Source organism: Physeter macrocephalus, chromosome 9, assembly GCF_002837175.3.
Source record: "Physeter macrocephalus isolate SW-GA chromosome 9, ASM283717v5, whole genome shotgun sequence".
In the NCBI taxonomy this organism is placed as follows: Eukaryota; Metazoa; Chordata; class Mammalia; order Artiodactyla; family Physeteridae; genus Physeter; species Physeter macrocephalus.
In genome coordinates this window covers 45,157,238-45,169,169 of record NC_041222.1, presented here as the reverse complement: position 1 = coordinate 45,169,169, position 11,932 = coordinate 45,157,238, and positions in this window count along the sequence as shown.

The following is an 11,932-nucleotide window of genomic DNA, read 5'->3' as shown; positions in this document are numbered from 1 at the left end:
TGGAATGGTGCAACCTCTGTGGGAAACCATTTGGTAGTTCTTCAATATGCTGAACATACAGTTATATGACCCAGCAATTACATTCCTAAGTATATACCCAAAAGAAATGAAAGCAGGTATTCAGATAGAAACTTGTACATGAAAGTTTGTAGCAGCACTATTCACAATAGTGAAAAAGTAGAAGCAATCCAAATGTCTACCAACAGATGAATGGATAGAGAAAATATGATATATCTGCACAATGGGGTATTATTCAGCCATAAAAATGAAGTACCGATACATGTTATCACATGGATAAACCTTGAAAACATATGCTAAGTGAAAGAGGCCAAACACAAAAGGCCACATACTATGTCATTCCATTTATTTGAACTGTCCAGTATAGGAAAATCTATAGAGACAGAAGGCAGATTCATGATTTCCAGGGTCTGGGGACAGGGGAGAGTGGGGAGTGACTGCTTAATGGATATGGGGTTTCCTTTGGGGGTGATGAAAATGTTCTGAAACTAGGTAGTGATGGTGACTGCACAGCATTGCAAATGTAATAAATACCACTGAATTATACACTTAAAAATTGTGCCTTCCACGTTATGTGAGTTTTATCTCAATTCAGAAAAACTTACTGATGAATGTATTATTCACTACCCATGTGTTAGGTGTAGTAGATGTAGGGTTGATTAAGATACGGCTTCACTTTCTGGCCTTTGAGGTCCTCAAGGGACTGTCAAGTAAAATAATACAGAACGAAGGTGTGGGCTCTAACACATACACAAGCTGCTAGGGGACCAGGTGATGATAGTGATGCCAGTGGTAGGGCTTTCCACATGAAGGCAGAGAGTCTTGGAGGACGGACTGATTGATTCAAAGTTTGTGAGTGTCCCCTTTGTGCCTGCTACTGTACGAGGCTGGGCGTTCAATGATGGACAACAACAGAGCCCATCCATCCCTCCTGGAACTTGCACTTGGGGCAAAGGCAGATAAAAATTATAAACCCCTGCAGACTGAGGTAGGTGCTACAAAGAAAAGGAACAGTCTTCTAGGAAAGTGCAGAATAAAAACTTGACCTAGACCAGGGATGAGGGAAGGCCTCCTTCTGAAAGTAATCCTTAAGCTGGGATCTGTGGAATGAGTAGGAAAGGGGAGCGAGAGAGACTAGCATGTGGGGAGTTAGGTTAGGACTCCGCGCTTTCACTGCTGAGGGCCTGGGTTCAATCCCTGGTCAGGGAACTAACATCCCCGCAAGCAGTGCGGCGTGGCCAAAAAAGAGCGAGACAGAGAGAGAGAGACTAGCATGTGCAAAACCTATGGCAATGGCAGGAGGAAACAGGACGTTAAAGGGCATGAAAGAAGGTTGCTGTGGTTGGAATAAGCTGCCTAAGTGGGAGTTGAGACTGGAGAGACAAGCAGGGTCCAGGAGGGCTTCCTATACAGGCCCTGATAAAGATTATGTTCTTTATCCTAAGTGTGATAGGAAGGGGGCAGAGAGGGTATGGGGTACGGTTACCTCCATCCTGGCAGTCAAGAATGGACTGGAGGCAGGAAGAATAGATGTGGAGTGAAGACTAGTTAGGAAGCTACTGTGATTGTCCAGGGACTAGATGATGGTGCTTGCAGTTTGGAGACAGATACAGAAAAGTGGAGCTAGCCCTACAGAACAGGGGTGGAGTTAGGAAGGGAAAGGGGAAGACTGGCTCAGGCCCAATAACACCACGCACTAAGGAGGTCACTATGGCAGAATCCATGGAAAGGTGCTGGTGCAAGGGGGTGTTTAAGTCTGCAGGAATCAGATCACCACGGCACTCACTGATGAGTCTTATCCTGGTGGACAAAGGAAACTGTGAAGCATTTAAGAAGGGCGACGTGACAACCAGATTCATGTTTACAAAGATCATTACAGAGATGCTAGAGAATGGATTTAGAGAGAATGAAAGGAAGATACTCTTGAGTATAAACAAAGAAATGGATTTGGAGACTTGCAACTGCTCAGTGTGAGAGCTAGTGAGAGCTACCCTCATGACACAGTGTCATGAGATTGGGAAATGCGATGGATGTGAGCCTGTTTCTGAGATCAGATCGATTGATAATCAGTCATGACCTGTGGCACATACACAACCCCAGCGTCTTCCCCCATACGGTCTCACGGATGTTTGCCAGTTTAAGGGCTGTGGCATGAAACAAATGAAAACATGCCACTGGAATGGAGTCTCTGACAACATTTTGCTTTCAAAATGTACCCCCCATTTTGATGTGATATTGTCACCCAACTAAACTATAAGTTCTTGAAGAAGAGGGATCACAACCTTACCTGCTGTTTCACGTCCTTATTGCTATACTTGCCGCAAGAAGGGTCTTAATAAATAGTTGAATAAAAGAGTACATGAATTAAAAAGGCTTATTTCTCAGGACACCTGCCACACTACTAACATTAAGAGGAAAAATACACACACATTAAGGAATTATGGAACTCTGAAGCCCTCACTGGTGAATGTGCTGAAGTCCCAGCTGCCTTGTAAGAAAAAATGCTGTCCTTATTCGGCTCATGCTGCATAAGAACATTTTTTTGTTTTGCTTTTTTTTTGTGGTACGTGTTTTTTTTGTGGTACGTGGGCCTCTCACTGTTGTGGCCTTTCCCGTTGCGGAGCACAGGCTCCGGACGCGCAGGCTCAGCGGCCATGGCTCACGGGCCCAGCCGCTCCGCGGCATGTGGGATCCTCCCGGACCGGGGCACGAACCCGTGTCCCCTGCATCGACAGGCGGACTCTCAACCACTGTGCCACCAGGGAAGCCCCAAGAACATGTCATCTTTATCACCAAGGTGTGCTGGTCTTGATCAGTGTTCCACTGTCAAATGTGTTGTATGTGCATGGTGGGGTAGACTAGTATGTGATTTATATGTCTGAAAAATACTACCTCAGGCTCAAAACACCTATGAAGAGACTATTACACCACCATTCGAGTGACAGGGATGCAAAAAATTTCCTTGAACTTGTCATTCAAATTGTGTCAACGCCATCTCAAGTGTTTTGCAACAAAATGAAGGATTTCCTTTTTTTCTCCCAGTGGACTTGGCTTGTCTGAAATGAATTCAATTCATCAGACCTCTTATCTTCAAGGACATAAGCAGATCCCACTGGAAGATCTGGTTCTGAGACCCTTTGCTCAGAAAACTTTAGTCTCAGAAAATTTTAGTTAAGATGTAAGTCCCAAAAGGCAAGACTTTGAACATATTGGAGTTAGGGAGAAAGCAATTAGACTAGTAATTCAGAACTTAGGACTTGCATTACCAGTGTTTAAAGCTTAATAAAGGCTTTAGCAAAGAACAATTAGATAGGGGCTTCCCCGGTGGTGCTGTGGTTAGGAATCTGCCTGCCGATGCAGGGGGCAGGGGTTCAAGCCCTGGTCCGGGAAGATCCCACATGCCGTGGAGCAACTAAGCCCGTGTACCACAACCGCTGAGCCTGCGCTCTAGAGCCTGCAAGCCACAACTACTGAGCCCACGTGCCACAACTACTGAAGCCCGCGTGCCTAGAGCCTGTGCTCCGCAACGAGAGAAGCCACCACAACAAGAAGCCCGCGCACAGCAACGAAGACCCAACGCAGCCAAAAAGAAAATAAATAAATAAATAAAAATTTTTAAAAAGAACAATTAGATAAGTCTTAGAAGGAAATTAGAGAAAAATTAAAAAGTTCATTAGATATGTGAAGATTAAATAGCCTCTAAGTATATGTGTGTGTGTGTGTGTATTATGTACACTTCTTAGCAGGTTTGGTCTTCTAATTATGACACAAAAATATAGAAGAAAGGTCGCACAATTTCTTTTAGAATTAGTTGGTGCCATCTAAGAGACAAACTCTAATCTCTTCCCATGGTAAAATCTAGTAGAGCTACAGCATTACTGTTTCCCTCCTTAGACTATTTTGAAGCTAGCTGTCCATCCTGTTACTGATTTAGTAGATGGAGATGGGAGCACACGCTGGGGATAAGTGGCAAGAGGGGAGTAAGAAGGAAAAACAAGGCTCAAGGAACACATGGGGTTGCGTGGAGCACTGTCAGGCTGGAATTCTCCATCTGCCTCAGATCCATTCTCTACTCTTCTGTGCCTTGCTCTGTGCCCCAAAGGAGGATGATGTTCCTGGACTGTATTAGTAAGCTCACTTGTCTTCTGTCTTCCAACTGATACCAGAGGGAACTCAGCCATCAGCAGGGATTCTGTGGGTGAGGGATAGTGAGGTCGGGGTGTCCGTTCCCTTGTTGAACATCTGATTGGCTGCATGCCTCCACCTCAGGCCACAGTTATTTTGGGTGCGTGTGTGTCGGGGGGGTGAAGGGTGAGGGGCCAATGAGAGGCGTCATCTTCTGTGGCTACTTTCCTGGGTTCTGAGATCTGCTCTCAGGTCTACATGTACTAATGGTCCTCTACTATTGCTGACCTGGGATGCTTCACTAGACTCTGTTGATTCCCCTGAACCCTGCCCATACCTTTGTAAGGGTCCCTCCGTTAACAGGCCCCAGGTTCCATCTGCATGTACCATCAGCTTCCCGCTGGAAACCTTGACTGATACAATTGTCTTCTGTGCAAATAAAGCACTAAACTCTGACAAGATGATCCTGGAAAATCCCAAGGAGATAGGGTAACAATTTTCACTGACATTTTTCTTTGGCCTGTGTAGTGAAAAACTGAATGGATGTTTAAAATGTAATCTGTAGCTAATTATTGATGGGATAATGCTCCCTTAGGGCTCACTCTCCTCTGGGAGACCCAGCTCCCCAATAACTGTAAATAAAACTATGAAACTACTTTATGAATTAAGTTGTGAACGTCTTAAGTTTGAGATGCCTGAGGGGATAGCCTAGTGTCAATACTTTCTGGAAACAGTGAGTTCTACATAGTGGGAGGTATTCAAGCAGAAGCTGGAAAAGCAATGGATTGGCGGTTGAACTTTATGATTTTAAGGTCTTTTCCAATGTGTACTTTTATGATTCTTGGATTTATGCTATAATGGTCTGTCACCACAAATTTATTATGAAAATGTTGAGTACTAAGATGGGTACTTTAATATAATGATACATGAACAGTATATACAAAGATAGATTTTTAAGCACAAAAAGCTTAAAGAGAATTCATCTTCAGCATGACATGGTGAAAATCCTGGTATCTGGAGACCGATAAACCTCTGTTTCAATCCTTGCTCTCAATGAAAAGCCATGTGTCCTGTGGAAGCTACCTAACATTTCAGTTTCTCACATCTTTCTCAATAGAGCAATGATAGGAATTCACTGAGATAACGCCTAGGACAAATTTAGGTACTCAATAAGTGTTAGTTCTCTTTGCTTCACTATCACCATTAAACTGTTCTTCCTATTACATCAATTTATGGTGCTAATGTAAATAAGAATGCATTTAAGATTTCTTTTTTTAAGGAATGAAATAATGCCATTTGCAGCAACATGAGGGATCAAGAGATTATCATACTAAGTAAGTCAGATAGAGAAAGACAAATATCACTTATATGTGGAATCTAAAAAAAAATGATACAAATGAATTTATTTACAAAACAGAATCAGACTCGCAGACGTAAACAAACTTATGGTTACTAAAGGGGAAAGGGTGGGGGAGGGATAAATTAGGAGTTTGGGATTAGCAGATACAAACTACAATACATAAAATAAACATGAAGGTCCTACTGCATAGCACAGGGAACTATATTCAATATCTTATAATAACTTATGATGGAAAAGAATCTGAAAAAAGTATACATATATATATACTTATATATATATGTATATATATATATATAAAACACTGAATCACTTTGCTTTATACCTGAAACTAACACAACATTGTAAATCAACTATACTTCCATTAAAAAATGCTTTAAAAGTAAAGATGCAACCTAACAAAAAATAAAATAGAAAATAAAAAAAATTTTCTGTAATTCAAAAAAAGGAATTTGGTTTTTAGTTGAAAATCACAATCAAAGTAATGATCAAGACCTCCACTTTAGCATCTCCCAACTTTGAGGGCACAGTGTTCCATGCTGCAGAGAATACATTGTATAAGAAAGTCTTCCCCAAAAGAGCTGGTATTTAAATATACTAGTAAACAAATTCTATTCATTCACTGCTTTCCACCTCCAGCCATTTTGCATGGAGCCTCACAACAACCTTATAAGTGAGGCGTTATTATCTTCACTTATAAAGAGACTAATTTACAAAGGGCAGAAAATCACTCATCATCCTAGAGGAAGTGGTCTTTTCACTGACTCATTCAGACATTTCACTAGGTTGGGGATTTTGATTAAAAAATCAAAAAATGTTTAAACTGTAAAAAGTAAACAACACACAGGAGCAAAGATGAGCGATATGAGTGGAGCCAAATCATCTCTGAATACAGTCAGGAATTTCTAGAGCAAGAACACCTCCCTGGCCTGGGGTAGTGAGGCCATGAGAGAAGCAGGTAGCTGAGAGGTTAAGAGCACAGGCTCAGGAAACTCAATCAAATCCTGCTACTTTCGCATTTAACTTGTGTCACTTTGGACAAGCTATTCAGCCTTTCCATGCTTCAGTTTCCTTACCTGCAAAATGGAGGTAACGCTAGAACCTACTCATGGGGATTTTGTGAAGTTTAAACGAGATCATCCCGTTAAAGTACGTGGCATAACCCCTACTTCAGGGAAAGTGTTTCATAAATACAGCTATTACTATCGCAAGACAAAGCAACTGTGTCCCAGTGGAGAGCTGATTTGCCTAGAGCCACAGAGCTGCTTAGTGACAAAGCAGGAACTTGAGCCCAGATCCTGTCCAGGGTCCTTTTGTTATAACTGCACCACAGCTTAATTAGCTTTTGAAACATGGGTGATAGGAATTTCAGCTAAAAGAGAGAATAAGAGCTAGACAGCCTGCTATCTGCAATCTATGTTGATTTTCCAGGAAGCAAACACATCACAAGCATCTATGCAGAAAAACATAAATAAATCAAATTCCTTCAGAATGTTCTTGTCTTCTTCCTGTGCATGAGACTGCCTCACAGTTGAACCCCTTATAACACGGTTCTTTGGTGATTTGAGTGACCAAATCTCCTTAGGTATCAAAAGGCACAGGCTTACAACACACTTGGCTCTTCCTGTGACTAATGCTGTAGTGAGGCCCCAGCGTAGACAGTTCTGGCAGGCCAGAAATGGATGCGGAGATTAAAGAACTAAAGTAAAGCCTGCAATCATCTCTGAGACTACCTATGCCTGGTTTTATACACATGCCTTAGCTATTTTGAGTCACTAGGGACATATCACTCCCAGCCTCAATTCAGAAAGCCTTCTTTTGGTCACATGTAACCAGGAGAGCAGCAGCCCTACTACCAGCTACTATAATGTCCTTGGCTAATAAGCACAGGCTCCATCACAATGCAGTAAGGCTGAATGAATTTGGGTAATCAAGACTTAAATCATAATGAAACTTTAAACAAAATTGAGCTTAACATGATTCTTAGGCTTTTCCCCGCTCCGACTGCTTCTGCTAGAAGCATTTGTTGTTCTTTGCTTCTTAAAGTCATTTCATGTAATCCCAGTCAATTCCAGCAAGCACAAGTTGACCCCAGATCTTTTTTGGGCTCTTTCAGCACCATTTTCCTGACTTTTCTTGGAATAAAATTAGGGCCTCCCTAGGTTTAGAAAGTGCTTTTCTGGTTAATGAGAAATGCACAGTTTTATTCCTAATTACGATAGTCCCTTTTGTAGTGTCATGGTTCTAGGAGAGATTGGAAAGTTTGCATCTTTAAATGCCAAGCCAGCTAAACAGTTGTAGTGTATATTAAAATTCGAGGAGTTACAATAATATCCTATTGAATTCTTTAAGACCAGTAGAAAGATCCCCACACAGATTGTCTGCAGATTCTCAGAGAGTAATAGATGAGGATATTTCAATCCAACGTGTCTGAGCTGGGACAGAGTGGAGAGGGCTGCAGTTGTGTAAATTTGTGTATTAGAGAACCAGGGAGATGCCTTTCTCAGCCCTACCAGTTTGAGAAATCTATTCATTCTTCTCTTAAAGAGTATGGTGACATTTCCCCGCTTCTCTGTTAAGCATGAAGAATTTAAAACTAACCCATTTAGAGGGCCTTGCTGAGATGATATGTCTGGATTTTAGCCAATTTGTATGGTGTCGATAAGGACGTTTTCAAGTATGTAACCCAGCAACACTACTGTGCTGATTTCTGAGCCCTTTTGGGGAAGTTCTGCATATTTAGCTTGTATCCCTCTAGTTGGTTCCTCTCTGTTTTGATTTCACTGCAGTTACTTAACTTCACCCTTAAAACCAGGAGGAATTTGGAAACTACTTTTCTCTTTTAGGAAATGTGTACCTGCCACATCATCAACAGTGACAAAAGATTGAAGGTAATGAGAGTCCCTTCCCCTACCTTAGGTTGCCTTCCATGCTAATTCAGGCAAGACTTATTTCTAGGAAGAGGTCAGCATGTAGGACAGATTCTAGCTTGATTTCCAGGATTGTCACATGTGTCACCTTTGAGTCTCAACTTCCCCATCTGTAAAATAGGGCAATATAGTCAATCCTTGGGTCTCTCTGAGAATCTTGAGATAACACATACAGGGCACTGACCTGGGTACACCAGGAAGTGTTTGCTATGTATAGCTGCCTTTCCCTTTTCCTCCAAGATGATCGGATGAAACGCAAGCCAGCTGAGGAAAGGAAATTTGCAATAGAAACCTCAAAAATTGTTATCCAGCAAACATGTTCTTCTTTGGTAAGGAACTGGAGAAAATTGGAGAAATTTCTAAATATGAAACTTCTTTCATGTCATTAACCTTAGACCTCTCAGACGAGAGGCACCAAGACCATTCTACATAAGGAATATATAATCAAGCAGGAGATTAGCATTCGCCTACTTACCACCAGGGGACAATATCAGGCTGTAATTATTGTGCAATGCTGCTATGAAATGCTGAGCTGGGTGATGGCAGACCCAAAAAGAGGTATGCGACAGTTCCTTCCCAGAGGGGGTGTAATGTAATGGAAAGAACACTGGTCCTTGACTCCACATTTGGTTACCTACTAACTAATCAAACATCTCTAACTCCTAGTTTTCTTTGATTTATTTGTTATCTGTAAAAATAGGCAATGATATTTTCTATCTCCTCACAGGACTCTTTAGAGTAGAGCTCCTCAAACTTCCACGTGTGTAAAAAACACCCAGGGGTCTTGTTAAAATGCAGTCTGATTCAGTAGGCTGGGGTCTTGTTAAAATGCATAGTCTGATTCAGTAGGCTGGGGGCAGAGCATGGGATTCTACATTTCTAGCAACTTCTGGGAGATGCTGGTGCTCCTGGGCAGTGGACCACACTTTGAGAAGCAAGGGTTTTAGAGGACTGTATGACATGTTATACCCGTAAAAGGACATGTAAACTCTTGGGTACAGCAGGTGGAAGGTGGTGCCATTAACAGCAGCATTATTCATATACTCTACTGAGAAATCTGACTTTCACATCTTTCCATTCTACGTTGTTCTTTTCAGTGTTTCTAGCAGCACCTATATTCAGAATTAATTTTTTTAGTGTGATTAAGATGGGACACATGGGAATGAGCCATGCCTGGTACAACATAGGTCCTAAAGGAAGAAAAGGAGAGATGACGGGAGAAAATCTAGAAGTACATTGTGTTTTAGGGGTAGAGGTGGTTGTCTCCTTTTGTGATAGAAAGAAGGGAAGCAGCCGGCTGGCATTTTGCATCAAGTATTTAGGGATAGCAGTAAGTGAAGACAGATTAGTCAAAGGTGTTTACATTGACGATAGAGGCATTTAGGGATGTTACTGTGGATAGATGTGGCTTGATAAATTTCTAGAAACTACTTGTGATGCTTCATCTGTCTATATGGCTGTATCTACTCATAGGCCTCTGGAGGAGAGACAAAAACAGAGAATTTTTTTTTGAATTTCATTTTTTTATACAGCAGGTTCTTATTAGTTACCTATTTTATACATATTAGCGTATATATGTCAATCCCAATCTCCCAGTTCATCCCACCACCACCCCCCACTTCCACTTTCCCCCTTGGTGTCCTTACATTTGTTCTCTACATCTGTGTCTCTATTTCTGCCCTGCAAACTGATTCATCTGTACCATTTTTCTAGATTTCACATATATGCATTAATATACAATATTTGTTTTTCTCTTTCTGACTTCACTCTGTATCACAGTCTCTAGATCCATCTGTGTCTCTACAAATCTCCCAATTTCGTTCTTTTTTATGGCTGAGTAATATTCCATTGTATATATGTACCACATCTTCTTTATCCATTTGTCTGCTGATGGACATCTAGGTTGCTTCCATGACCTGGCTATTGTAAATAGTGCTGCAATGAACATTGGGGTGCATGGGTCTTTTTGAATTATGGTTTTCTCAGTTAGATGCCTAGGAGTGGGATTGCTGGGTCATATGGTAATTCTATTTTTAGTTTTTTAAGGAACCTCCATACTGTTCTCCATAGTGGCTGTATCAATTTACATTCCCATCAACAGTGCAACAGTGTTCCCTTTTCTCCACACCCTCTCCAGCATTTGTTGTTTGTAGATTTTCTGATGATGCCCATTCTAACCAGTATGAGGTGATACCTCATTGTAGTTTTGATTTGCATTTCTCTAATAATTAGTGATGTTGAGCAGCTTTTCATGTGCTTCTTGGCTCTCTGTATGTCTTCTTTGGAGAAATGTCTATTTAGGTCTTCTGCCCGTTTATTGATTGGGTTGTCTGTTTTTTTAATATTAAGCTGCATGAGCTGTTTATATATTTTGGGGATTAATCCTTTGTCCATTGATCCGTTTGCAAATATTTTCTCCCATTCTCAGGGTTATCTTCTCGTCTTGTTTGTAGTCTCCTTTGCTTTGCAAAAGCTTTTAAGTTTCCTTAGGTCTCATTTGTTTATTTTTGTTTTTATTTCCATTATCTATTTAGTTCTTCTGCCCATTTTTGGATTGGGTTGTTTGTTTTTTTGTTATTGAGCTGCATGAGCTGCTTGTAAATTTTGGAGATTAATCCCTTGTCAGGTGCTTCCTTTGCAACTATTTTCTCCCATTCTGAGGGTTGTCTTTTGGTCTTGTTTATGGTATCCTTTGCTGTGCAAAAGCTTTTAAGTTTCATTAAGTCCCATTTGTTTATTTTTCTTTTTATTTCCATTTCTCTATGAGGTGGGTCAAAAAGGATCTTGCTGTGTTGTATGTCATAGAGTGTTCTGCCTATTTTTTCCTCTAAGAGTTTGATAGTGTGTGGCCTTACATTTAGGTCTTTAATCCATTTTGAGTTTATTTTTGTGTATGGTGTTAGGGAGTGTTCTAATTTCATTCTTTTACATGTAGCTGTCCAGTTTTCCCAGCACCACTTATTGAAGAGACTGTCTTTTCTCCATTGTATATCCTTGCCTCCTTTGTCATAGATTAGTTGACCATAGGTGTGTGGGTTTATCTCTGGGCTTTCTATCCTGTTCCATTGATCTATATTTCTGTTTTTGTGCCAGTACCATATTGTCTTGATTATTGTAGCTTTGTAGTATAGTCTGAAGTCAGGGAGTCTGATTCCTCCAGCTCCATCTTTTTCCTGCAAGACTGCTTTGGTTATTCGGGGCCTTTTGTATTTCCATACAAATTTTAAGATTTTTTGTTCTAGTTCTGTAAAAAATGCCACTGATAATTTGATAGGGATTGTATTGAATCTGTAGATTGCTTTGTGTAGTATAGTCATGTTCACAATATTGATTCTTCTAATCCAAGAACATGGTTTATCTCTCCATCTGTTTGTGTCATCTTTGATTTCTTTCATCAGTGTCTTATGGTTTTCTGAGTACAGGTCTTTTACCTCCTTAGGTAGGTTTATTCCTAGGTATTTTATTCTTTTTGTTACAATGGTGAATGGGATTGTTTCCTTAA